The 27,315-nt window shown below is 43.6% G+C and overlaps 1 protein-coding gene across 3 annotated transcripts in view; it reads left to right on the top strand.

The window, feature by feature from the left end:
- Positions 1–14,207: 14,207 nt before the first annotated feature.
- Positions 14,208–27,315, top strand: part of SETBP1 (SET binding protein 1) — a 377,368-nt gene continuing 364,260 nt past the window's right edge. The window contains exon 1 of one of the 3 annotated variants that reach the window (XM_058692233.1): positions 14,208–14,341. The gene's annotated coding sequence lies outside the window, so the exon portion shown is untranslated. Of the gene's footprint in view, positions 14,342–14,905; positions 14,993–27,315 lie in introns of those variants that run through there. The other 2 variants (XM_058692235.1, XM_058692234.1) reach the window with 2 other exon arrangements.

Genomic DNA, 27,315 nt, shown 5'->3' with positions numbered 1-27,315 from the left:
AAACAGCTGCAGGGACTAAACTAAAAAGCGAGAAAGAAAAAAGGAGAAAGGAGAGAGTTTAAATTCCATTAAGACTGTAAACAAGGGGAGTGCAAAGGCTGCAACTCCGCAGCTCCATACCTGGCGATGCTCTGGTGGGAGGCGCAAATCCCCAGGAACAGAGTGGGGTCCCGAAGGTTCTCAGGCCACACGGGGAAAAGCAGTTCCACTGTGGGAAGGACATTTGGTAGAGACTGTTGAAGCCACCTGGTCCCAGCTGACCCCAGGGGATGGCCACACTCGGTGCTGGAACAGGGTCGTTGAGGGTGGGGCCTGGTGCCAGATATGTGTTGTGATTTTCCATAATCCCTGAAGGGCTACTGCTACACTATCTCGCGAACTTTTTCTGGGGCGGGCTGGCATCTGGCTGTAGTCTTGGGGCACCAGCAGCAGCAGGGTCCAGCAAGTGTTCCTGGGTGCAGCCGACATTCCGCTATTGCTCATTTGGCCATTGCTCGGTGGGACCTTCCCACAGAGAGGCGGATCAGGTCAAAGCCACAGTCCTTCAGAAGTAAGGGGCCAGGGAAAACAGCCACATCTGAGACAAAACTTGAGAGAGAGGTATTGCCTGGGGTCTGGTCACGGAGAGTGAAAGAGTGGGGAGTGGATGAAAGCTGAAGATAGAGGACGGGTCTGCGATTGCTGATCCAGGAGAAGAGAGTGGGTAGCTGCGTGGCGCCATTTTTACCGGTCCCGTGCATGCGCATACGCACCGATGAGCACCGCAACAATCCACCCCAGTAGGCTAGCAGCGCCATCTAGTGGAGAACGGAACCATTACACTGAGCCCCGCCCAACTGGGCCAACTTCACTCTCAAGAACACAAGTCTCGCTGCTGGCTTAGTTTATGGACTATAAAGCGCTACATAGACTGATTCTAGGGGAAAATGAAATAATTTCAGTCCTACTTCAATCTGTTAACAGGCCCCTCTATTCAGTTTCTTTCTTTTTTTTTCTCTTTTACACTGCTTTTTCTTGAATACAGAAAGAGAAAAAACTCATTTTAATTTTGATTTTTATTAAAAATATTTCCCTTTAATTTTTATTACTATATTTTTACTTTTATGTAATTTTTTTCAAATTCTATTCACTTCCATCATTTTATTTTAGTCTACTGCAGTGTATTCACTTTTTCAAATTTTCAAACAATTTCCTTTTCTTTCTTTTTTCTTTTTTAAATCTTTTTTCTTTATCATTTTTCTTTTTCTTGAATACAGAAAAAGAAATGATTCATATTTATTTTAATTTTATTAATTTTCTTTAATTTTTTCTACTTTATTCTTTACTTTTGTGTATATTTTTTCAAATTCTATTTGACTCCCCTCATCTTATTTTAGTCTACTTCAGTGTATTCATTTTTCAAATTCTCAAATTATTTCCTTTTTTAAAAATTTTTTAATTTTTAAATTTTTTTCTTCCCTCCCCCTTTTTTTCTCTAATCTGTCAAACCACTTTCAACACCCAGACAAAACACACCTAGAATCTAGCATCATTTATTCTATTTTTGTGTGTATGTGTATGTGTTTAATTTTTTAATTTCAATATTTTTTTAATTTTAAATTTTTTTTATTTTAATTTTTCTACTTCATTAATTCCTTTTCTCCCTTCAAAATGACAAAACGAAGGAATTCACCCCAAAAGGAAGAGCATGAAGAAATGACAGCCAGGGATTTAACCAACACAGATACAAGCAAGATGTCTGAGCCAGAATTTAGATCACGATAATAAGAATACTAGTTGGAGTTGAAAATAGATTAGAATCCCTTTCTGCAGAGATAAAAGAAGTAAAAAAATAGCCAGAATGAGATTAAAAATCCTATAACTGAGCTGCAAACATGGATGGATGCAGTGGCAGCAAGGATGGATGAGGCAGAACAGAGAATCAGCGATATAGAGGACAAACTTATAGAGAATAACAAAGCAGAAAAAAAAGAGAGGATTAAGGCAAAAGAGCACGATTTAAGAATTAGAGAAATCAGTGACTCATTAAAAAGGAACAACATCAGAATCATAGGGGTCCCAGAAGAGAAAGAGAGAGAAATAGGGGTAGAGGGGTTATGTGAGCAACTCATAGGGGAAAACTTCCCTAAGCTGGGGAAAGACACAGACATCAAAATCCAGGAAGCACAGAGGACCCCCATTAGATTCAACAAAAACCGGCCATCAACAAGGCATAACATAGTTAAATTCACAAAATACTCAGTCAAGGAGAGCATCATGAAAGCAGCCAGGGAAAAAAAGCCCCTAACCTACAAGGGAAGACAGATCAGGTCTGCAGCAGACCTATCCACAGAAACTTGGCAGGCCAGAAAGGAGTGGCAGGATATATTCAGTGTGCTGAATCAGAAAAATATGCAGCCAAGAATTCTTTACCCAGCAAGGCTGTCATTCAAAATAGAAGGGGAGATAAAAAGTTTCCCAGACAAACAAAAATTAAAGGAGTTTGTGACCACTAAACCAGCCCTACAAGAAATTTTAAGGGGGACTCTCTGAGGGGAGAAAAGATGAAAATATATATATTTCAAAAGCAACAAGGACTAGAAAGGACCAGAGAACACGAGAAACTCCAACTCTACAAGCATCATAATGGCAATAAATTCATTTCTTTCAGTACTCATTCTAAACATCAATGGACTCAATGCTCCAATCAAAAGACATAGGGTAACAGAATGGATAAGAAAACAACATCCATCGATATGCTGTTTACAAGAGACCCACTTTAGACCTAAAGACACCTTCAGATTGCAAATAAGGGGATGGAGAACCATCTATCATGCTAATGGTTAACAAAAGAAAGACGGAGTAGCCATATTTATATCAGACAATCTAGACTTTAAAATAAAGACTGTATCAAGAGATGCAGAAGGGCATTATATCATAATCAAGGGGTCTATAGACCAAGAGACCTAACAATTGTAAACATTTATGCACCAAATGTGAAAGCACCCAAATATATAAATCAGTTCATCACAAACATAAAGAAACTCATCGATAGTAATACCATAATAGTAGGAGAATTCAACACCCCACTCACAGCAATGGACAGATCATCTAATCAAAAAATCAACAAGGAAACAATGGCTTTGACTAACACACTGGACGAGATGGACCTAACAGATATATCCAGAACATTTCATCCTAAAGCAGCAGAATATACATTCTTCTCCAGTGCACATGGAATGTTCTCCAGAATAGACCATATACTGGGACACAAATCAGCTCTAAGTAAGTACAAAAAGATCAAGATCATACCGTGCATATTTTCAGACCACAATATTATGAAACTCAAAATCAACTACAAGAAAAAAATTGGAAAGCTAACAAATACTTAGAGACTGAAGAACATCCTACTAAAGAATGAATGTGTTAACTAAGCAGTTTAAGAGGAAATTAAAAAGTATATGGAAGTCAATGAAAATGATAACACCACAACCCAAAACCTCTGGGACACAGCAAAGGCGGTCATAAGAGGAAAGTATATAGCAATTCAGGCCTTCCTGAAGAAGGAAGAAAGACCTCAGATACACAACCTAAACTTATGCCTTAAGGAGCTGGAAAAGAACAGCAAATAAAACCCAAAACCAGCAGAAGACAGGAAATAATAAAGATTAGAGCAAAAACTAATGCTATCGACACCAAAAAAAAAAAACAAAAAACAAAAAATAAAAACAAAAACGGAAGAACAGATCAATGAAAGCAGAAGCTGGTTCTTTGAAAGAATTAACAAAATTGATAAACCACTAGCCAGTTTGATCAAAAACAAAAAGGAAAACACCCAAATAAATAAAATCAAGAATGAAAGGGAAGAGATCACAACCAACACAACAGAAATAAAAACAATAATAAGAGAATATTAAGAGCAATTATACGCCAATAAAATGGGCAATCTGGAAGAAATGGACAAATTCCTAGAGACATATCCACTACCAAAACTGAAACAGGAAGAAATAGAAAATTTGAACAGACCCATAACCAGTAAGGAAATCGAATTAGTAATCAAAAATCTGCCAAAAAACAAGAGTCCAGGGCTAGATGGCTTTCCAGGGGAATTCTACCAAACATTTAAGGAAGAGTTAACACCTATTCTCTTGAAAGTGTTCCAAAAAATAGAAATGGAAGAAAAACTTCCAAACTCTTTCTATGAAGCCAGGATTACCCTGATTCCAAAACCAGACAGAGACCTCACTAAAAAGGAGAACTATAGACCAATTTCCCTGATGAACATGATGCAAAAATCCTTAACAAGATATTAGCCAACGGGCTCCAACAATACATTAAAAAAATTATTCACCACGACCAAGTGGGATTTATACCTGGGATGCAGGGCTGGTTCAATATCTGCAAAATAATTAGCATGATTCATCACATCAATAAAAAGAAAGGATGAGAACCATATGATCCTCTCAATAGATGCAGAGAATGCATTTGACAAAATACAGCATCCTTTGTTGATAAAAACCCTCAAGAAAGTAGGGATAGAAGGAGCATACCTCGAGATCATAAAAGCCATATATGAATGACCCAACGCTAATATAATCCTCAATGGGGAAAAACTGAGAGCTCTTCCCCTAAGGTCAGGAACGAGACAGGGATGTCCACTCTTGCCACTGTTATTCAACATAATATTGGAAGTCTTAGCCTCTGCAATCAAACACAAAGAAATAAAAGGTATCCAAATTGGCCAGGAGGAGGTCAAACTTTCACTCTTTGCAGATGACATACTGTATATGGAAAACCCAAAAGATTCCACCAAAAAACTGTTAGAATTGATTCATGAATTCAGCACAGTTGCAGGATATAAAATCAACGCAAAGAAATCGGTTGCATTCCTATACACCAACAATGAAGTGACAGAGAAATCAAGGAATCAATCCCATTTACAGTTGCAGCAAAAACCATAAAATACCTAGGAATAAGTCTAACCAAAGAGATGAAAAATCTATACACTGAAAACTATAGAAAACTTATGAAAGAAATTGAAGAAGACACACACACAAAAAAAAAAGGAAAAAGATTCCATGCTTCTGGATACGAAGAACAAATATTGGTAAAGTGTCGATACTACCCAAAGCAATCTACATATTCAATGCAATCCCTATCAAAATAACACCAGCATTCTTCACAGAGCTGGAACAAATAATCCTAAAATTTGTATGGAAACAGAAAAGACCCCCAATAGCCAAAGCAATCTTGAAAAAGAAAACCAAAGCAGGAGGCATCACAATCCCAGACTTCAAGCTATACTACAAAGCTGTAATCATCAAGACAGTACGGTACTGGACAAGAACAGACACTCAGATCAATGGATCAGAATAGAGAACCCAGAAATGGATCCACAAACATATGGGCAACTAATCTTTGACAAAGCAGGAAAGAGTATCCAATGGAATAAAGACAGTCTCTTCAGCAAGTGGTGCTGGGAAATCTGGACAGCGACATGCAAAAGAATGAACCTGGACCATTTTCTTACACCATGCACAAAAATAAACTCAAAATGGATGAAAGACTTCGATGTAAGACAGGAAGCCATCAAAATCCTCAAGGAGAAAGTAGGCAAAAACCTCTTTGATCTTGGTTGCAGCAACTTCTTGCTCAACATGTCTCCATAGGCAAGGGAAACAATAGCAAAAATGAACTACTGGGACCTCATCAAAATCAAAAGCTTCGGCACAGCAAAGGAAACAATCAGCAAAACTAAAAGGCAACCAACAGAATGGGAGAAGATATTTGCAAATGGTATATCAGATAAAGGGTTAGTATCCAAAATCTACAAAGAACTTATCAAACTCAACACCCAAAGAATGAATAATCCAGTGAAGAAATGGCCAAAAGACATGAATAGACACTTGTCCAAAGAAGACATACAGATGGCCAACCGACACATGAAAAAATGCTCAACATCACTCATCATAAGGGAAAGACAAATCAAAAACCACAATGAGATATCACCTTACACCTGTCAGAATGGCTAACATGAACAACTCAGGCAACAACAGATGTTGGTGAGGATGCGGAGAAAGAGGATCTCTTTTGCATTGTTGGTGGGAATGCAAGCTGGGGCAGCCACTCTGGAAAACAGTATGGAGGTTCCTCAAAAAACTAAAAATAGAACTACCCTACGACCCAGCAATTGCACTACTAGGCATTTATTCACGTGATACAGGTGTGCTGTTTCGAAGGGACACATGCACTCCCATGTTTATAGCAGTGCTATCAACAATAGCCAAAGTATGGAAAGAGCCCAAATGTCCATCAATGGATGAATGGATAAAGAAGATGTGGTGTATATATATACAATGGAGTATTAGTCAGCAATCAAAAAGAATGAAATCTTGCCATTTGCAACTACGTGGATGGAACTGAAGGGTCTATGTGAAGTGAAACTAGTCAGAGAAAGATAAAAATCATATGACTTCACTCACATGAGGACTTTAAGAGACAAAACAGATGAACATAAGGGAAGGGAAACAAAAATAAGATAAAAACAGGGAGGAGGACAAAACAGAAGAGTCTCATAAATATGGAGAACAAACTGAGGGTTACGGGAGGGGTTGTGGGAGGGGGGATGGGCTAAATGGGTAAAGGGCACTAAGGAATCTACTCCTGAAATCATTGTTGCACTATATGCTAACTAATTTGGATGTAAATTTTAAAAAATTAAAAAAAAAGAATAAGTCATAATGTCTCTTTTCCTCATGTTCAACCACTAGGAAAGAAAAGGAGAATTACCACCCTGATTCTAACATTGCATGGATGTCTTTTACCAGTCTGAAAGTTGCCAAGGTAAAGAACATTCTTAATGGTTTCTATGTGCATAATACTAAGTACAGGTTGAATGTGGTAGGTTCTCAATGAAAGTTTACTGATAAGTATGCATATATCTCCTGTACTCCTACAGCATCTACGTAATCTTGGCTATATAGGTGCTTATCATACATTATTTCATTTAACTGCACTTAATCTTCACTAATGCTCTGAAGAGGTGAAGTTACTATCAGTAGGTCTATTTTTCAGATGAAGAAGCTGAAGCTCAGAGAGATTTTTCTCAGGATGAGTTAAACCCAGGCCTGCCTGACTTCAAAGCTCAAGTTCTTCCCATGTGACAAGATGACCTTAGTGTTGGAAATACGTACATTTCCTGGGAGTTTTAGCTCTTAATTCTAAACACACCTGGAGTGCCAGCCCAGCCCATTCCCCATTGTAGCCACATTTCCTGTGGTCCTCCTGAAGAAATGCTTAAGGCTGGAGAGTCGTGTGTGTGCCAGCCCCTTGGCCTCAGTTGTAGGTACCAGGAATGCACCTCAGATTCATGGGAGGTGATCAGGTATTTTTCTATGATAAAATGGAATCACACACACACACACACACACACACACACACACAAAAGTTTGCAGTTGAGTGCTGTCGTGGAGTATAAAAGAAACCAAACACAGATATATGCCAAAGTTGTGAAGGAGCAAAGCCAAGCATCTTACAGAGAAAATTTGTGCCTGTAAGGACAGAATAGATAGATACAGGAAAGAGTCAATGTGACCCTGGAGAAGGAGAGAGAGAGGAGCTGCCTGGCAACTTCCCCGTTTCCAGGAGGCCTAGCTATACTTCATATATCTGCTTTCCATGAGGTTCCCCTGTAACCTTTCCATAATTTCCCCTCAATTTAAACAAAATGTCTCTATAACACATTTCTGTGCATACTTCTACCTGTTATAGCCCAAGGAGGTAGATTCTTGGGGAGGGGAATGAAGAACCAATATCTTCCCATGATATTTCTCTGGGATCTCCTTTTGGCTCCTGTGTCATACACACTGATATAAACATAGAGTCTTTATAGCTGGGCTCCTAAGTCTTAGCTAGAATTGGGGACATTCCAAATCTTGTTGCAGATTTGGGGCACTCTGAAGTCACAGTGACAAAAAATCTGCCAAGGAGCCAGAAAATGAAAACTCAGAAGAATGCCCCTCCCCCTACCTTGTTGCCTTACAAGTAGTGAAAACTGCTCTCTTGGAGCATCCACAAGGAACCACATGCCAAGAATGCTTCTTTTACTGAATTTATTGAAGCCAGAAAGGCAAAGTTTCCTAAACTACAATCCAGTTGTTGTCAGACCTGGAATTCCCTTCCTGGGACAATTACATTTTGCTCCTGCTTAGCTCCTTGTTGCTTAGCAACTGGAGTAGCATCAGGGAAGCCACTGGAGAGATCCCTTTCCAAAGTGGGGCTGGATTGGGAGTAATCACGAGTGGAAATTAACTTCTCATTTCCTAAAGAGAGAAAGATATGATGTGGACTTCAGAGGGGGTGAACTAGGCTGCATCTGGAAACAGTCATTTAAATATCCACATCGTATTGAGTAATCAAAACCAATATTTGAACAGAATTATCTAACTTGGCAATGTAACTTCATATCTGATATTTCCTGTAAGGCTCATGATGATTGATACCTTAGGACAGGATTATAGTTCTCAGCTTATACATGAAGAAACTCAGGTAGAGGATGCTGAAATAATGTGCTCAATTTCACCTATCCAGTTAATGGTAGAGCAGGACTGGAATCCAAATCTATCATTTTCTATCTCCCAACTGTAGCTTTTATTTATTTATTTTTTTTTTATTTTATTTTTTTTATTTATTTTTGGGACAGAGAGAGACAGAGCATGAACGGGGGAGGGGCAGAGAGAGAGAAGGAGACACAGAATCGGAAACAGGCTCCAGGCTCCGAGCCATCAGCCCAGAGCCTGACGCGGGGCTCGAACTCATGGACCGCGAGATCGTGACCTGGCTGAAGTCGGACGCTTAACCGACTGCGCCACCCAGGCGCCCCATCAACTGTAGCTTTTATTGACTGAGTGATTGATTGATTCAAGAATGAATGAATGGATGAATGAATGAATGAATGATATAGGACTGATATTCTTCAAATATGCATAGGTCGGCATGCTGATATTAAAATATTAGAATTTTTAATCATTGCTCCAAACTCACCCATGCCCTTCACTCTATCACCCTGTTTCTCCTGAACCTCCATATGATCCAAAAACTAAAGAGATACCACCTGAATAAATAAGGTCACGTGTCTGTGTTCATTCTGACCAATTAGCCCTATGTCATACCAATTGTTTAGTTTAGTATTTTTGGCATTCCACTAACCCTTACCAAACATACAGTGGGCTCCAAGAACAAATGTATACAGTGAAGATAAAGAAGAGTATTGCAAAGCCCTTCACCTCAAAGAGTTCACAGATTGTGGCTGGAGGGAAGTGAAAAATAAACACACAGAATGTCTTCTAGAATACTTCTCATGACAGGGAGTTCATTACTATTTAAGACCATCTGTTTTCATCTCAGATCCAATCACAGAGTTTTCCATTATATAGACCTGAGATCTGCCTCCTCATTACATGAACCGATTGGGACTGTTATATCCTCCAGAGCAGAGTCAAGCAAACTAATTCCTATTTTTCCTGAACCTTCCTTACATTTAAGGGCAGCTTTCATGTTCTACTTCAGTTGCTTCCAATATGTTCTCAGTGTCCTGCTGGTACTCTCTTATGTCTGGGAATCAAATATGGAGAAAATTCTATATTGTGCTTGATCCTCAAACATACTTCCAACCTCTACATTTCCAGAATTGCCCCCAAACTCCAAACATGGCCCAATCACTCTGCAGTTCATCGTGACTGTCACCTCCTCTGGTTAGGCGCACCTTCTATTCATGTACCTAACTTAAGAGGTTAGGAGCTTTCTAAGTATCCTGATCATATTTTGGGGCATGACCTTTCAATTGGATTGGCGATTCTCGAAGTTGGTTGCATATTAGAAGTATCTGGTGTATTTATTATCAAGAACAGTTAAATCAACACGCGTCCCAAGCATCAGTAATTCTCTTAAGTAATTCTGATTCACAATAAGTGTTGAGAAGCACAACGTTAGGTAACATTAGCTCATTTTCCAAAAAAGGTGAGACTCAATATTCTATATGAACCCCAAAAGGGGAGGTGTCTGGCTCTGAGCATGATTATACATTCTGATCTCAACTTCTTATAAAGGAAGAATGGATGGGTTTGACCCTTCTTTCTACCATTAGCTTCAGAGTGGTGAAAATGACATAACCTATCCTTGTACTTTGAGCCATACCTTACTTGCATACATGCCCTTTATCTGGTTCTCAAGTCATGTAGAATCATCTTGCAGATCTTTGCAGTATCTCTAATGTGGGGCCTATGGCACGGAAATGGGGGTTTCATGACGGCTAATTTACAGGCCAGGTATATGGATGTCTACAGCACAAAGCAACAACGTCAGCTATTTGGTGATATCAGAGGAACATTTCTTCTTATCCACACTTGTGGACATTGTCCATGCAAGACACAGCTCAATTCTCAACAGTTTTATCTTAGGTTGGAAAAACAGGTTACTGAAAAAAAAGTGTATGTGTGCAAAGGGGAGAAGGAAATATATATATATATATATATATATATATATATATATATATATATAATATTTGTATATATTCTATATTATATATATATATTAGACAATAAATATGCAGTAATTCTAAAGAGGATATGGTTTCTGACCTCACCCTAGTATCCGCATCTGTGCTCCATGAACTTTGTAAGTGTCTTCTTTTTGGTATTTCCCTGTATTAGATGTAGTTAGAAGTCTGCATACCAATTTTCCCCACTAGGTTGTGAATTCTGAGTTGGAATCTCTAGTTGTACTACCATTGTGTCCTGCATAGTCCATGCTACATAATTATTTGCTGAACGACTGAAAGATGTTATCGTTGGAGACTGTTTAGAACTAAGAGATATGTGTTGTATGCATGCCCATCAGCTGTCAGGGTGTCCCATTATTTTCTCCAGGATCCTGGGGGCCTCGGAATAGGTTTCTTAAAATTACATAGTAGTAATTTTCAGACTGACTTCTTTACCAGCTTCAGATTTTTTTGTATTTTAGGGTCCAGTTCTCAGATAACCAAAAACTGCCCTACTAGGGAAAGAAGGAATTGCTGTGATGTTTAGCCAGGATTTGAATACAGGTCCTTTTATATCAATAAACATATCATTCAGGTATGGGTCTTTAGTTTTTAGCAATACTTTGTTATTATATACTAAATATTATTATATATTAAAAATTAAAAGTATATCCAAATATATGTAATATATATTATGTGTAGGTGTATATATACATGAATGTATACATGTGTATATGTATGTGTATTTTATATATTAATATATAAAACAAAGAGGGTTCCCTTTCCCTCCCCTTCCTGTAACCTCATAGGATTGAAAAGATGAGCTACATGCAAGGAAGGAACATTGGACAAGAAGTCAATGGACCGAGAGTCTATTCATGGCTTTGCCTTTACTTAGTGACTCTTAGTCCATTGCATCTCTATCCCTGTTTCCTCAGCTTTAAGATAATGAGGTTTGACTAGGTGATCTCCCAGGTGAATTCCCAGGTAAGAACTTCTCAGGTGAACCTTTACTGCACTATAATTCTGTAGACTTACTTAGCAGCTATTATAGTGAATATTTAATAAGGCATGTGCTTCTTTGAGCTGCTCTTCAAAAAACAAAACAAAACAAAAACAAAAACACACACACAATAAAGGAAGGAAGACCCTGTAAATATGCCTGGGTTGGAGAAGGGCAGGGACTTGAGCAAGAAGCTTTAGTTCTGGATCAGAGGATACCAGCCAGCCATATGCTCATGGGCAAACCCTTCTGATTTCTGAGGCTCATTTCCTCCATTTGGAAAGTGTTGGAAATGGCCCACATGCTATCTTAGTCCTCTGTGGGCTTTGGTATAGGATTTCAGAAATCTGTGTGCACAAGGAAATGGGCAAAGGTCATCTGATTACAGAGAACGGTTGTTTTGACATTGTATTTTCTGCCTTGATCTCTACTTCTATCAACAGCTCATTCTGCCCTGCTGATTTTTTTTTCTAATTAAGCATTACTTGCCCACCAATAACAATATTCCAATATAAAGGGTAGCTGAAGACCTATTGAAATGCTGTCACAACAGAGGTCTTGCAGTGATGAGTAACAGAGGACAAGTCTGGGGCCAATCAGAACCTTCCTCTGAAACAAAGAAGACAGCAAGGACACTTGGGTCAGAGGCAGGTGAACTATCTTTTTAGAACCAGACTGAAGCTCATCCAGGGACGTGAACCAGGAGAGGAGTTAGGGGCATCCTCCCACCAAGATGCAGTCTTCCTTATCCCCCTTCACTGCAGTAGTACTGTGACCAGAGTGATGAGAATAAAGACCCTCTGTGGTAAAATGCAAACCAGCAGTCGACCGGGGTAGTCAGTGGCTGATGTGGAGGGTAGGGGGACATCCCCAGTCATTACCAAATCAATTCCTCAATCCAAATGTTCAAAAACGCTTGTATAGAAGGGAGTAGTCATAGTCCTCCCAGAATCTGAGTTCTGAGTACACTCTACCCAGAGGTCTTTAAGAAAAACCTTCCTCAAATCTTGAATCCTGTGTCCTATATTGTGCTATAATACAAATGTCCCTGAGGAGTTCCATTCCTCAGTTGCAAGTGAGTTGCTGGAAAAGCTCCCTTTTTTGCAGCCCAAATACAAACATTCAAAGGGATTAAAATGCCACCATATTTTGTATGAACTGAAGATATTTCATCTTATTCTTTCCACCACCCTAAAGATGGAACTTGCATGCCAACGTTCATGTGCCATCTCTCCGTGTCTTTCCCTTCATCAAGTGTCCAATTTTTGTGAATAATAAAAATATGCACATAAGCAACTGAGTGCATATACGTTGCTTAACAAAATAAAGTAAAATAATAAAATAAAATAAAATAAAATAAGGTAAAATAAAATAAAATAATTAAATTAAATTAAATTAAATTAAATTAAATAAGTAAAGTAAAGTAAAGTAAAGTAAAATAAAATAAAAAATAATCCCCTGAAAGTGAAATGTAATTTCCAGGTTAAAAAAAATGCACCCAGTTTCCAGAGCCTATCACATCTCGCGCCTCGTCGCGCTGCTCCCCCCCAACACTGCTCCTGTTGTGTCAGATAGTGGCAGTGTTGAGCCCGGGAACCCGCTCCGAGCCCGCGGTGGTCCCCGCGGCCTCCCAGTCCCCGCGTCTGTCTCCGGCGCGCAGGAGCCACTGGGCCGCGAGGGCGCTGGGGAGCGGGAGGGGCGCGAGGGGCGGCGAGGGGTCACCGGTCGGCCTCCACGAACTGTTTTCCTCCTCCCCCAGCAAGATCCCACTCCCTCCAATTGATCGAAATTCACCGAAATTCACCGAGAGAGGGAGGGTGTAGGGAGAGGTCGCTCGCTGGTTACTGGCTGCGCCTCCCCCGGCTCGAGCCGGGGAAGCGGCCCCCGGTCCGTGGGGCGAGCTGTGTGGGCGCCCGCGCCCCCTCCGAGGCAGATCGCGGGGTGGCGGTCCCCGCTCGGCTCGCCGCGCTGCCGCTCCGATCCTACCCCCTCCCCCGCCAGCGCCCTCCCCCTTCCTTTCACTAGGACTCCGGGACTCGGGAGAGGGCGCGGGAGGCAGGCACACGGGCCCGACCCCACTCCAGCGCTCGCCGGGGACGCGGGCGGGCGGCGAGGGGACGCGGCGGGGGCGCGGGGCGGGCGCGGCCATGGAGCGGCGGCGGCGGCGGCGGCGGCAGCACTAGCGACCGCGGGCGGACGAGCGGGCGGGCAGGGCCGCCCGGCGCCGCGGACCTAACTGCACAGCTCAGCAAAAGCGCCCTCGCCCTCCGCGCGCCGCCTCCTGCGAGCCCAAACCCGGCAACATTTTTTAAAGCTCCAATCCATCCTTTGAAGAAAGGGGGGGAAAAAATAGCATTGATCGGAGAGACTGAGATATATATATATATATATAATTTTTTTTTTTTTTTGGCTCCTGCTAAAATTAGCCGGGCTCGCCGCGCGCCTGTGTGCGAGTGTGTGCGAGTGTGTGTGCGTGCGGGCGTGTGTGTGTGTGAATGTGATTACTCCAGGACTCCTCGGGCTCCGGAGACGCCATTTTCCCCCTTGATATCTCTCTCCATAAATCGGTGGCGCGGCGGAGGCGGCCGCGCCGGGCGGGAAGCGCGGGGCCGGCCGGGGCGCCCGCCGCTCGCCGCCGCCTCCGCGCGCCCGGGGGCCTCGGCGCCCCCCGAGCGAGGGCGGCCCGCCCGCGGCTCGCGGTTTGACAGATGCTCATCGCCATGGAGTTGCCGCAGCAGCACCTTTGGGGGCTCGGGCAAGCGACGGGAGCCGGGATCTGAGCGAGCACCGGGGCCAGCGGATCCGGAGCCGCCGGGACATGGGTGAGCACGCGCGGCGACCTTGGCCCGGGAGCACGGCGCCCAGCCTCCCGCGGCGCCCCGGGCCCCCGCACGCCCGGGGCTGGGGGCGGTGTGTGTGCCCTGTATGCAAAAGTTAACGTCGCCTCGCCGGGGCTTTGACTTTGCACCGGGCGGGAAGGGGGAGACGGGGCCGAGGGGGCGGGATGCCGGTCCCCGCCAGGCTGCGGAGGATGGGCGCGATTCCGGCCCGCCCGCGGGTGGGCAGCGATGCTGGCTCATTTGGAGTGGCCCGTTGGCGGCGGCGATAGTGGAAGCGTCGGGCTGGAAGGCTGGTCGCTTATTGAGTTTCGCCTAATCTGATTCCCCCCCCCCCCCCCCCCCCCCGCCTTTTGCACCCTCCCTCGGTCCTGCCGCCGGCTGCCTGGGCTGGCGGGTTTGGCGTTGGTGGAGTGGACTCGAGAGGGGGAGGGGGTAGGGAAAGAGGTGGGAAGGCAGCAGGATAGGTAGACATATATATTATTTTGGGGGGTCTCTTTGTAACTTGCAGGTTAAGTGGAGCTAGAGAGCTACATTGTAACCTAGTTGGATATTTGGGGGGGGGGGGAATGTATCAGAATCTAACGTGTCGTTAATAGAAAGAAGAACAGGGAAGAAGTGGTCCAGCCGGCGAAGGTTGGTGTGTGCTTGTGTTGTGGCTGTGTGTTAGTCTTTCTCTTAAAATCTTAATCAATGGATCTGAGTCTCTGTCTCGTGCTCTCCGGTTTTGGGACTCTGAAAAGACAGGAATTCCCTTAAAAGCAGACGAATGCCTTTTTTTTTTTTTTTTTTTTTTTTTTTTTTTTTTTGAAAGCACGCATTGTGTGTGTTTCTAGAGGAGCCCTGGGCTTGAGAATTAACGGCAGGCTTCCCCGTTCGGTGGTTTCCAGTGGGAAATCACTCCGGAAAGGGAGCCCTTCAGTATCGATTTATTGTTTTTGTCTTTCAAACCATTATCTCTTTGGCTAAAATACTGTCTGAGAAGTTCCACAGAGACAAAGTCAGGTAAACTGGACTGGGCAGATCTTTAGCAAGATGGTGATAACGGTGATGCTGTTTGGGGTGTCTGTTTGTGATGGAAGCCTTGCTGGGTAATAGCAATTTCTGATCGGTAGAGCATGCTGCTTCTAAAAAAATAAGTGACTGCCTAAATGCTGTCTTCCAGTCCCCCTCCCCTACACGCTGCAAACACCCCTCCTCCCTTGACCCACACGCTTACAACAATTCTGAAATCGGATCCAACTGGGAATATTTTCTTTGGAGATCGGAAAGTTGTGCATTTGGAAGTAGAAGATGAGGCTAGAGGTACTGGGGGAGTTGTGGGGAGGGGGTTCTTATTGCCCCCTGATGCTGCATTTATTCTTTTTGTGTGTCTGTGTGGGTTCTGAGGGTGTGTATATCCATCTGAAAGGACTGTTGAGGGAAGGATTTCCGATTCGTTTCCGCTTCAAATAAACTGTCCTGATAATCTCATGGTTGGCGTCTAATACTAAAAGGCCAATTTGTGTGTCTCTTTATCGCCTCAGAAACTCTTCCAAAAGGGCAGTTTATTCTGGAATTCTACAACAGCTACTTTTCTTTCCACGCCCTCACCCCCTACCCTCCACTATCCACACCTTTTCCCCTAAAGTTTGGTTGGAGTCCGTGGTCTTTAAGGAAATCTAATACTACTTGTTTTTCAATAACATTATTTTTTTGTTCTCTTCCTTTTCATTCCTTTACTCTGTTTCCTGTTTTTCTTCTTTTCCTGTAGATTCATACAAAAAACTAGTTTTGTAAAGTAGCTGTCACTAAAACTATCTTGCTGTTGGGGCCCCACCTCTTACCCTCTAGTAGTTCACTCAGGTAAATCTGATTTACCCCCATTCAAACTCATTTTCGTTTGCAAACGTGTGTGTGTCTTGGGAGGTGGAGACAGGAGTGTAGTAGAGAAGAGGGACACAGAGAGGAAGGGTGTTGTTCTGTGCAGGCCACATCTGCAACACTGGGACCAGACCTGGACCCTCTGGGAGAGTTTCCTTTGCTCACCCCAGTTAGATGTTGTCTGGCTGGGATGGGGAGGCGGGGCCAAACTGGCCAGGGGCGTGTGAGGGAGGAGAAAGTTTGTAGCTCTTTAAAATGTAGCCAGTTTACAATCCCTGGTCATTCCCTCCCCTTTCTCCTCCTTTCTGTGGCTTCCACCATCCCAGACTCCCAAGACTCCCTCGGGGAGGCTTGATCTCCTGCCCTGACACGGTTGTCCAAGGCTTCAGAGTGTAGCTGAAGATGTTCTGCTTTCCTCTGTGCTTAATGGGATTGCCTCCTACCAGAGATGGGCGTTAGGACAGATCCGACGAGTGTGGTTAAGCACAGAGTATTTGTAAACTTAGGGAAGGTAGTCTAAGAAGATAGGGAGACCAGGTACTCTGAAAGTGCTGCTTTGCACTAGATCTCCCCTCCCCCAGTAAGAAAAAAAATTCCTCTTCTTGGGAAGTAGAATTGGTGCAAAAGCTGGGCTGTGGGCGCTGCTAGCCACTCTAGTAACCTGAGCTGGGCTGGGGGAGGAGGTGGTGAGGGAATGTGATCGGGAGCCAGAGGAGGGAAACGGACTCGTCTCCCGGAGTTGGGAAAATAGACGTGTCACTGGAATAAACAAACTGGAGGTGGGGGAAGGGAGGGCTTGTAGTGAACATAAGGGGGAGTGGCCGAGAAGCAGCGGTATGGTAGGAGAGGGCCACTTCTGGCTTAGGAGAAAATATCAACTGCCTTATATGTTCATAAATGGGCTAGGCAAGTGAAGGGCTGTAATCCGATCTTTTGTACGTTAACATCATAATGTTACATAGGAAGGCGCTGCTGGGCAGGCCCAGTTCTGGACTTCACACGGGGGAATCCTAGGGGTATCCCTGAGTGAACCGAGGAGCCTCTTTGGTGCCATCAGGGCTTCTGGTCATGTACTCACATTATTCACAGCAAGCTACTTTGTAAATCACCTAACCCCAGTGAGGGTTGGGAGACAGAAAACTGTGCGTGGAATCTTTGTAGAATTTAGTTGAGAAAGGTAGGTGGGGAGAGGCAGGAGGCAGGAGTTTGCCGAAGAAGAAATAAATAGGTAGGCATTTCCCCTGGATCCCTGATTCCCTTTCTGCTGTTATCTTGACTTTCAATTCCATTAGGGGCTGAATCAATACTTCTCTGGCACAAAAATATACCTCTAGGAGAGTTCTCTCAAGCCAGTCATTATTTTTAGTTGTACTTCAATCTCTGCTTCGAAGCTTCTCTGTAATATGCAAAAGGAGGAAGATGAGAAGTGGCTAGATGGATGGGATGTCCTTTCTTGATTCTTGCAGAGACACTGAAACTTGGCTGGGCCTCAGCCTCCCAGAATGCCAGTTTTTCCCTTGGAGACTTGAAGTTTTAATTGAAACCAGAAAGCTATTGAAGGCAGACCCAGCCAATGAAACCTTGTTTTCTCTCTGCTCAGGAATGGGAAATAAATAATTTTTTGCTGATGGCATTTCAAGTTGCTTCAGTTCTGCCCTTGCCAGAAGAATGGGGTAAATTATTATTAACACATTAGAATTGTCAGGAGTAGCAGTGCCTTAAAAAATGGGATGATGTTATTGAGTTTATTCAGGGACCCACTGTGTGGGAGGGGTCTACGGGTGGGGGACCGGTGGGGGGCAGGACGGGGGCTGCTCTTGCCCTGGAGTGGGACAGCCCTTCCCTGGAAAAAAGGAAGCCTCACAGAATCCTTGCTGCATACCACTGTGCTTGGTCCTTGGGTTCTTGCAATGAAGAGAACAAGTATCCAACTTCACTCCTGTTCTGTGGTCTATTATGAAACCTGGTGAGCTTCTCAAAATGGTTGAGGCCAGGATTACCATCGTACATATGGACATAGGTTTAAGATTCATCTAGAACTGTTTCTAAAGGCAACCCTGGTATTTCACCAAATTTTCATCAAGCTTCAGTCACTTTCATCAACCTAACACTTGATAAATGCAGAAAAGGAAATACAAGGTGTCCACAGAATGTACTACTTCATGAATTTGGGGGATGGATGCCAACCTAAAGTTTTGTTTTGCTGCAGGTTTTCATTTCCATTTTCCCTTAGCCTTCAACTAGATTCTGATGCCCACTTAGACATACCAAGTTGGGGCAATATGAAGCTTGGGGGGGTACTGGTAACCTTAGATGGCTGAGTGCAAGTTAGTGGGCCCTTAGAGTCTTCAAAATGGAAGTTCCAACCATCTTTCAAAGTTTCTGGTCAGAGCAGAGTCCCTTTCAGAGTGTTTTTTTTTTTTTTTTCTTTTCCTTATCCATAGAGGATACCCTCCAAAGTTGAAGGAACATTTTTTTTTTTTCAGTGGCCTTTGGCTTAGAAACTCCCAGTTGACTTCCTATCTGGTTCAGAGCAAATGATGCCAGGGTGAAGCAGAGAGTGTGAACAGCCCTGAAGTCCACAGAACACCTGGGGAGGAAGCAGGCAGCCCTCCCAGGAACTGATGATGGATTGTGATCAGCAGACCCATGAGAAATAATCGTAGGTAAAGCCAGCTGAACTGACCCCAGGCAAGCTGAGGCTTCTACCCTTCCAAGTGTTGGGGAGGGATAAGGATGAATGGTGAGCAGATAACAGGTGCAGAACTTGGCCAGCTTGGAGAAATGTTTGCATTACCCAACTTCTCCCATCAAAAGTACTCCCTTTCATATGCATAGGTCTTTGTTCTTTTCTTTTCTTTTTTTTTTTAATTTTTTTTTTTAACGCTTATTTATTTTTGAGACAGAGAGTGAACAGGGGAGGGGCAGAGAGAGAGGGAGACAGAGAATCCGAAACAGGCTCCAGGCTCTGAGCTGTCAGCACAGAGCCCGACGCGGGGCTCGAACTCACAGACCGTGAGATCATGACCTGAGCCGAAGTCGGACACTCAACCGACCGAGCCACCCAGGCGCCCCGGTCTTTGTTCTTTTCAAGATAGCTTCGTATCACATCAGCCCCCTTGATTCTTCTAAGGGGGGAGGCCAGATAAGGAGTTTATCCCCATTCAGAAGATGAGGCAATTGACATAGTGACTTGCTGAAATGACACAAGGTGGTGGCCCACCTGGGACCGGATGGCTGTGTTAAAGTGTGAAGTGTCACCTGAAGTGACAAGATCTGCTTTGGATCCTGTCCTTGCTACTTCCCAGTTAAATGGCAAGTTATTTAACTTCTTTGAGCCTCAGTAACCTAATCAGGAAAATAGGGATAAAGATGCTTAGCTTGCCTACTTCACAGGCATTGTAAGGATTAAATAATACCAGCTAATTTCTGTAATTGAACTCTGAGAGGATTTCCATGCTGCCTCCTGGAAACTGGTGCCTGGGATTATTGTCACCATAGCCCAGAGATTAATAACCCTTTGGTGTGACCAGAAATGCCAACAGGGGCCCTTGTGTTCTAAGACAGTCAGGGAATACTTGTTTTCTGTTCTTGAGTTGACTCACAAGAAAAATGTGTGTGTGTGTGTGTGTGTGTGTATAAATCAGTTGAATTATTGGAGGCCTTGTATATGTCATGCACATCTAAGACTCAAAGTCTCAGATAAGATGCAGTTTGGACTCGCAGGTGTATAGGCACTCAGCAAATGCTCTTAGCATTAGGAATGAGAAGAAGAAAAGAAAAAAAAGATACGGAGGTGCACAGAGAGTTAGGGCAAGCTGGAGAGAGTGAGGGGGAGGTTCTCCGTAGGGAGCCCTAGTGGCTGAGCAGTGACATTCAGGACAGTGTTTAGCCTCCCTCAAGAAAAGAGCTCATAGCAAGATTGCCTCTGTCCCAGAGAACCGTGTAGGTTGTCTAGAATCAGGAAAGCTTTTCACAGTCCATTTGCTCCCTGCCTCCTTTAGATTGCTTCTCTTTCTCTCTCTCATGATTCCCGGCTTGTCCTGTCCAGCAACCTGCACTAAGCACCTGGTAGTGTTCTCCAGTGAACCCCATTTTACACAACACTTGCTGGCTTCTGCTCCCATCAGCCTGGTTTCTTCACTCACCTTGGGCCCTCTGTACAGGAGTCCACCTCTGCACCTGAGTTCACTCTTTGTTTCTGCCTCCTCTCTGGAAGGTGTCTTGATTGGTCCCTTTTAGTCAGAGCATTTACCTCTTAGGATATCAGACCAGCTCTCAGCTCTGCACCCTGGTCTCTAGAGCACTTCAGGTATAAAGCACTTGCTTGGCAACCAGCTCATGCTGCTTTGCTGTTTGTTGTCACTACCGCCCTAGGCTGTGTGAATCCTTAAAGAAAGGAGCCAGGTTTGCCCACAAAGCCCTGTTCCTACTTAAGAGTGATTTCTGTTGCATGCATGAATCACAGACTTTATGCAAAGATAGGATGTTAAAAGTAAATGTTGTTTAAGGTATACCAAAGCTCTGCACTGTCAACAACACAATGAAGGCCTCTTAAACAAAGTGAATAATAACCACTTATGTTAATGGCTTTTTATACTTTTGGCCATCTTTCAGGGGCAGTCACCCACTCTGTTTCTCCCTCGAAGCCTAAGAGATAATGATGTTTTACCACGTGCACATCCTAACAGTCACTGATTCACTCATTCATTCAATCATCAAATATTTATTAAGTGCCTACTAGAGGCTCATTGCCACACTAGCACACATAGCTCTTGACTTTTCTCTGGAAATTCCGGTTGCATTTTTGTCCACCACACTTCTTTTGGTACTTAACCGTGCAATCTTCTTTGTTATTTTAATCCCAGTGCTTCCCTGCTCCTCGGTGACAGTGAGGCTGGCCGCACTGGAAAGGAAGCCAGAGCAGAGAAATGTGCTCAGTTCCGGGAAGGGCTCCTGAGAGGCAGACTGCATGCTGGGCTGGCCACCCGTTAGCGTATGATGGGGGACACCTTCTTAGCTTGGGGCACCTCGAAGTGAATGAGTTTGGTTGCTATGGATGGAGGGGGCCATTCTGAAATTTTGTGATTCTATAGCTAGAAGTGTCCTAGGAGTTTTGAAGCTTTTTTTTTTTTTTTAAGCTCAGAGCTTCTCAGACCCATTTAATGGCAGCCCAGCAACCATCCAAACCAATCCCACTGAGGAGTTGTGCCTTTTGCTAAGTGCTTGCTGTGGTAGAAGAGCTCTAGAAATGGAAATAGGGTCAGCAGAAGTTCCCCAGTTAGAACCAGAGAGCCAGACTTGGAGGACAGGGACAGGGAGAGGCTGAGATGGATGGTGAGCTAAGTGTGAAGAAGTATCATAAATAATAAGATAAAGAATCATGTGGAAGGAAGAAAAAGATTGATTCTCTACATCTTTTTTGCATACTGGCCCCCTTTGGTGAGATAACTGAGTGGAGTAGAGGGAGCTGATGCAGACAGTTTAGAAAATCTGGAGTGTAATATTCCCTGTCTGGGCTCTGCTACTGCCTCCTGTGCTAAGTAAGCATCTGGAATCTCTGCTGTGGCTACTCTACAGCCCTCATGGATCTGGGGGGCTGGGTGTTATTTTTGGGCATGTAGGCTGGGCACAGGCTATGCTTGTGCTTCTGGGATGTCCTCTCCTTCCCCACAGCAGAGTCTGTCCTGCATTGGCCAGGGTTCCATAACAGCTGGTGATTGGTTTCTGTGCATTTTGAGGTCAAAGGGAACGATCCCCAGTTTGTCCGAAGCCAGAAGCCTCTGTGATTTGGGGTGGGTTGGGATCAGGAAAATTGAGCTTTGATCTGAAGCCCTCTGAAAGTTCAGTGGGAATTCTTACCTACTCACCAAGGAACACCTGATTGGATATTTAGGAAGAGGGAGGTTCTATAAGCTACCAAGACGTGGCAGTTACTTTTATTCTAGGATTTACTTAGGATAGGGGGAAAACCAGGCAACACTATTAGCCTAACTTGGTGAAGAACAATTTCTTCATTTTTCCTTCTGTCTGCCAAAGATTTGCAATTCTGTCAGTAGAAAAAACTGCTTGGGTTTGAAATTGGGGTTGGAGCTGGAGAGATGGGAAGACTGGAGATGCTGAACTTGATGGATCCAACATAGTAGCCTGAGAATGCTCATCAGAAGCCGTGGGGCACCATTGTTGTGTTTGTAGCAGAATAATGAAATCTGGATGGCAAGTTCCTTGCAGTGGTTAGTGGCTCTTTCTGTGACCTATTGTTATTTGAGCTATGAGACGTTGATTTTTTTAAGTATTAAATTAATACTTAATTTGGTTAATAATGGTGGCTAAAAACAATAATATTATGTCAGAGCCATGTGGGCCTTCTTTCTGCTCATCACTTTGTTCTCAAGAGCTCACTTACAGTGAGTTTTTTGATCCACAAATATCTATTAAAATCTCAACATTGCTGCTGTGTGAGCCATTGTTCCTGACACTTTTCAGTGGAAAAGGTCCATGAGACATGGCTTTTGCCCTTGGAGAGTGGATAGTATATCTGTAGAGACATGCATAGCTCAAAAGGAAAGCTTCAGTCTGCAGCCAAAGTAGGAGTATGATCTAATGGAATTATGCTATTTGTGTGATCAGGAGCAGTCGGGGAAGGCTTTGAGGAGGATGTGGTATTGGGTTTGACAGTAGCATTGGAATAAGGGGATATTCTTAGTGGATAAAATAGCTTTGACACAGGAACAGAGGTGGGACAAAGTTCAAATGTAAGTTTGGAATTGCCACACACACACACACACACACACACACACACACATGCACATGCACACACAAATGGATGCTAATCATGAACAAGTACTGCAACTGGCAGGAGCAGGGTGCCCCTGATGACAAGGTCCAACTGGCTGATATTGAGGGGCTGATCACCCATAGGAGGCACCTTGATGGTCTGAGGACTTCTCAGTGGGAAGGACAAGGTCTCTAAGTTGGACCCAATCTAGCTGTCCATAGTTTTCATTCAAACTCATTAAGTTTTCAGCCCTCTGATTCAACTGACTTTGTACACTCATTGACATTTAAATATGAATGTGATGAGACTCTGATGGGTGCTGGGGGTGGGGAGGCAAGGACACCAAGAGATGGAGAGGACATTGTCTCTGCCCTCAGTCTGGTGGAAGACTTCATAAGAACTCATGAAAGGCAGTTATCTAAGGCTAACTGAACTGTATTGGGAGTGCAGGGAAGGCCAGAACCGCTGGCATTGGACAGATCCCAGAAAGCTTCAGGGACTAGGTGGGGCTTGGGCTGAGTCCTGAACAATGGGACAGTCTTGCATAGGTTCAGAGCTGCAGAGAAGAAGCTCAACTTGAGAATATAGAGGCAGAAGGAAGATCACTTCCCAGAGACCAGGGTTCTGTGGAATGTCAGATGGCCAGACAGATGAAATAGGGGTCCTGTGAGAAAAAAGCCAAGGCTGCATGTTGAGATGGGAGCCATGACCAGAGTTTTCAGAATGCCAGGGGAATAGATGTGAGGAGCAGAAGGATGTGCCAGTCAGAGAACTTTCACACATAACACACAGGACAGAACCCTGACATCTGACTGTCCAATCTACCATTGGTATTGTTAGCTACCAACTCTTCAGTCTGGTGTTCAAACGAGGTATTTTCAAAGAACAAAAAATAAAACTATATACGAGCATTTAGAATGGGAATCAGCCACTCTGGAGAGTAAAAATGCTCTGATACTGGCATTTATCAACAGGAGTTTAATGTATAATTGGAGGAAAGACATACACGTTTTGGTAACAGTGCGGTATTAAATGGCAGTTCAAGATTCCTGAAGGAGAAATATCATAAAGGAAGGGAATGGAGCTAATATTTGTTTAGCCCTGGTATACCTAACATCTCCTTTGTGGAAGAAGCACAAGCATGTAGGTGTCAAATTATACTTTATGTTCAAATGACAGTAAGCAAAGCGATTGTGGAATCAGATGGTTGAGAAGTCGAGGAATTTGAATTAGGACTGAACAGGTAGTGGGGTCAGAATTAGAGACCCTTGAGAGAAAAACTGTCGAGTTTATTATTTGTTGGATTGTTTAGTTTATCTCCATTGCCTTCACGTAAGTCTATCATTTTCATCCCCAGTTTACAAATGGCACGGTGGAGGACCAGAGTTTAAGTGGCTGCTAACTCTGGGTATTTGAAGATGGGTGGCATGATGAGTGAGTGGAAAGCAAATGACATTTGGAGTCAAAGAGCACCATCTCAGTGACTTTAATTAATTTCTCAACTCCAGTTTTCTTTTCTTTAAAATGGGCACATCTCAGGGTTAAATAAAAAAGTTAAAGCACTCGTTATATACTAACTAGATGCATGTTAAAACGTAGGATCATTTTCTTTGCCAGGTGGCTCTCTCTACTCTATTTGGACAGGAAATACTATGACTACAGTTACTTCTTACATTTTGCCGTATTTCACCTTTTAGGTGCTATTCTGCATATGCTATTTACTATTGTCTTTGTAAAGTTTGGTGAAAAGACTTGGAGGGCAGGTGAGAAAACTGATACTCAGGATTTGGAAGTAAAATGAAAAGTCAGGTGGCAGACTGGTCTTGGAGCTCATATCTGTAGAAGTAGCTAGGGGTATCACTTTGTGTTTTAGAGACATTATCATGTAAACGTAAGAGTACAGGCTTTGGAATCTTATAAACCCTGGATTTGATTGTGGATCTGGTGTAGGTAATATGGGCCCTTGAGCAAAGTATTACCCTCTCTGGGCCATTATTTCTACATCTGTAAAATGAAAATAGGTCTTCTGTATTGCAGGGCTGCTGTCTTGATTAAACTCATAATACCTGTTGAGATCATTGGTTGTATTTACCACCTCTCTCACGGTGAGTGTGTGCTTTCCTCAACTGCATGGAGAAACACAGGCAACAGATGATATGCCAGAGGTAGAACTTGCCCTACAAACTTGGGGATTGGCCCAGCCAGAGCTATACAGATCTTTCTCCAGAGGCTCTAAGGCTCATGCTGTTGTGTTGTGTTATTGGTTCCCAGAGGAGGCACTATTTTTGAAGCTAGAGCTGGAACTGTTGGTTAATGGAAAATGTGCCAGCCTTAGGCCTCAGAAGTTTGATTCGGCTTCTCTCCCTATCATGGAGATCCCTGAACACAGGGACTGATCCTTAGTTTTGCATGAAGTTCAGTCAGATGGAGCCATAGAACCAGCAGGATCTAGAAGGAAGTTGAAAGAACCAGCCCAGACTTTGAAGGACTCTGGTTGTCAAGTTCAGGAGATAAGGCTTAGCAGCTGAGAATGTCAGAGCTGAAGGAGCCACAGTTTACGTTATTGCACCCCTTCATTCTGAAGACGGGGATGGGGAGACCCAGGGGAAAAAAAGGAACTTGTCCAAGGCCACCTAGCACCAGATGGCAGAGCAGGGAATTGAACCCGTAATTTGTGACTAAACCAAGTCAGTTTCCTCCATAAGACAAATTGGGAAGAAGAAGAAAAGCAATAGTCAAAACAATAGCAAACACTTAAGTTACCAGGTGCAAATTAAACTATTTGTCTGTGCTTCCTATTGTATAGGGAGATTAGGGAGGTTGGCCTCCAACCCCTGTCCCCTCTGGCTTTACTTGGGATCTGTAAAGAGAGGCAGCAATTAGCCAAACACTAGCTTAAATGACACAGGCTATGGAAGTAAATCAAATTTAACAAAATATTTGAGTGTCCACTATGGTGATCCCAACATGTTCTTTCATAATTATCTTATTTAATCTTCAATTACTTCTCAAAACAACCCTTGAGGTAGGATTATAACCCAGTTTCCAAATGAGACTTGAACAGTGTAAACATATTTTCTAGGAACAGTTACTAAGTGGGAAAGAGAGGCTAAGTAATCTAAATATGTGACATCAGATTGGTGCTGCTTCCATTCTTCTTTTCAAGTGGAAACATAGCTTGGACACTTGCTGTTGGATCCTTACTGTGTATGCTCATTGTGCTCTGAACTGTGTCAGAGATCCATGTAAAACCCAGCTCCGACCCTTGCGGAGTTCCTGGTCTGGTGGGAGAGGGAAATAAGTACATGGAACATTGCAGTAGTTTGCCAAATGCTCTGTAGCAGAATGCTCAGGGAAGTGAGAGCAAGACCATCTGTGAGTGTAAGTGTAAGTGTGTGTGTGTGTGTGTGTGTGTGTGTGTGTGTGCGTGTGCGCGCGCGCGTGCGTGTGTGTGTATACATACAAGGGGAAAGGAATAGAAAAGGAAGTTTCAGCCAGCCTTCATGAAGAATGTGAAACTTGAGGCAAATCCTGAAGAATGACTTAGAGGTTACAGTGTGGAGAGAGGAGAAAGGTCAGCTGGAGGAATTAGTAGGGAATCCCATGAATCAATGCAAATCAGGGGACTTTGGGGAAGCCACAGCTCAGCAGACACTATTGGGGAAATTGGTGGGTGCAGAACTCAGGAGCAATGCTTGGAGGAGGTGATCTGTGGATAGGAAGGTATCATCCAGATATGTGGTATAAAAAAGCCACTGAGTCTGACCTTCATTTTTCACTGTAGACCACTGGTGCGTTTGCAGGGTTAGAGAGAGCCATGGTAGCAGAGCTATGTTGCCCTCACTGATTGAGAGCTGGGTAAGGGTTGGGTCACTTGATCGATTTATCAGAGTTTATGGTGCATTTACTCTGGGTATTTTTGCACCAGGAAGGATTTCAGGGGCAGATCACTCAGAGTCATGGGCACCTGAGTCAAATGGTGCTTGGTAGCCTTTGACACATTCTCTTATTCAGCATTTCCTCAGTGAATGATTTGGAGTATTGCTCCATGGATCAGGAGCTGTGCCAGGCTCTGGGGACTCCATGATGAGCCAAATAGACTAGCTTTTACCCTCAGGGGCATACTGTCTAGTGCAGGAGGAGGCGGGGTGCAGAGTTGCACCCATGAGTGGCACATGCATTTATAAAATATAATAAATGCTAGTGAAGAAAACCTCTGTGCTGTTAAGGCACAAAATAGGGAGTCCTGATCTGGTTGTGAAGCTTGGGGAAGTGTCTTTAGACCTGGGCCTGAGTAATGAAGAGGCATTATTAACTC

This window comes from Neofelis nebulosa, chromosome 11, assembly GCF_028018385.1.
Source record: "Neofelis nebulosa isolate mNeoNeb1 chromosome 11, mNeoNeb1.pri, whole genome shotgun sequence".
NCBI classification, from domain to species: Eukaryota; Metazoa; Chordata; class Mammalia; order Carnivora; family Felidae; genus Neofelis; species Neofelis nebulosa.
The sequence above is the reverse complement of the archived record's forward strand: the minus strand, read 5'-3'. Positions and strand labels throughout refer to the sequence as shown.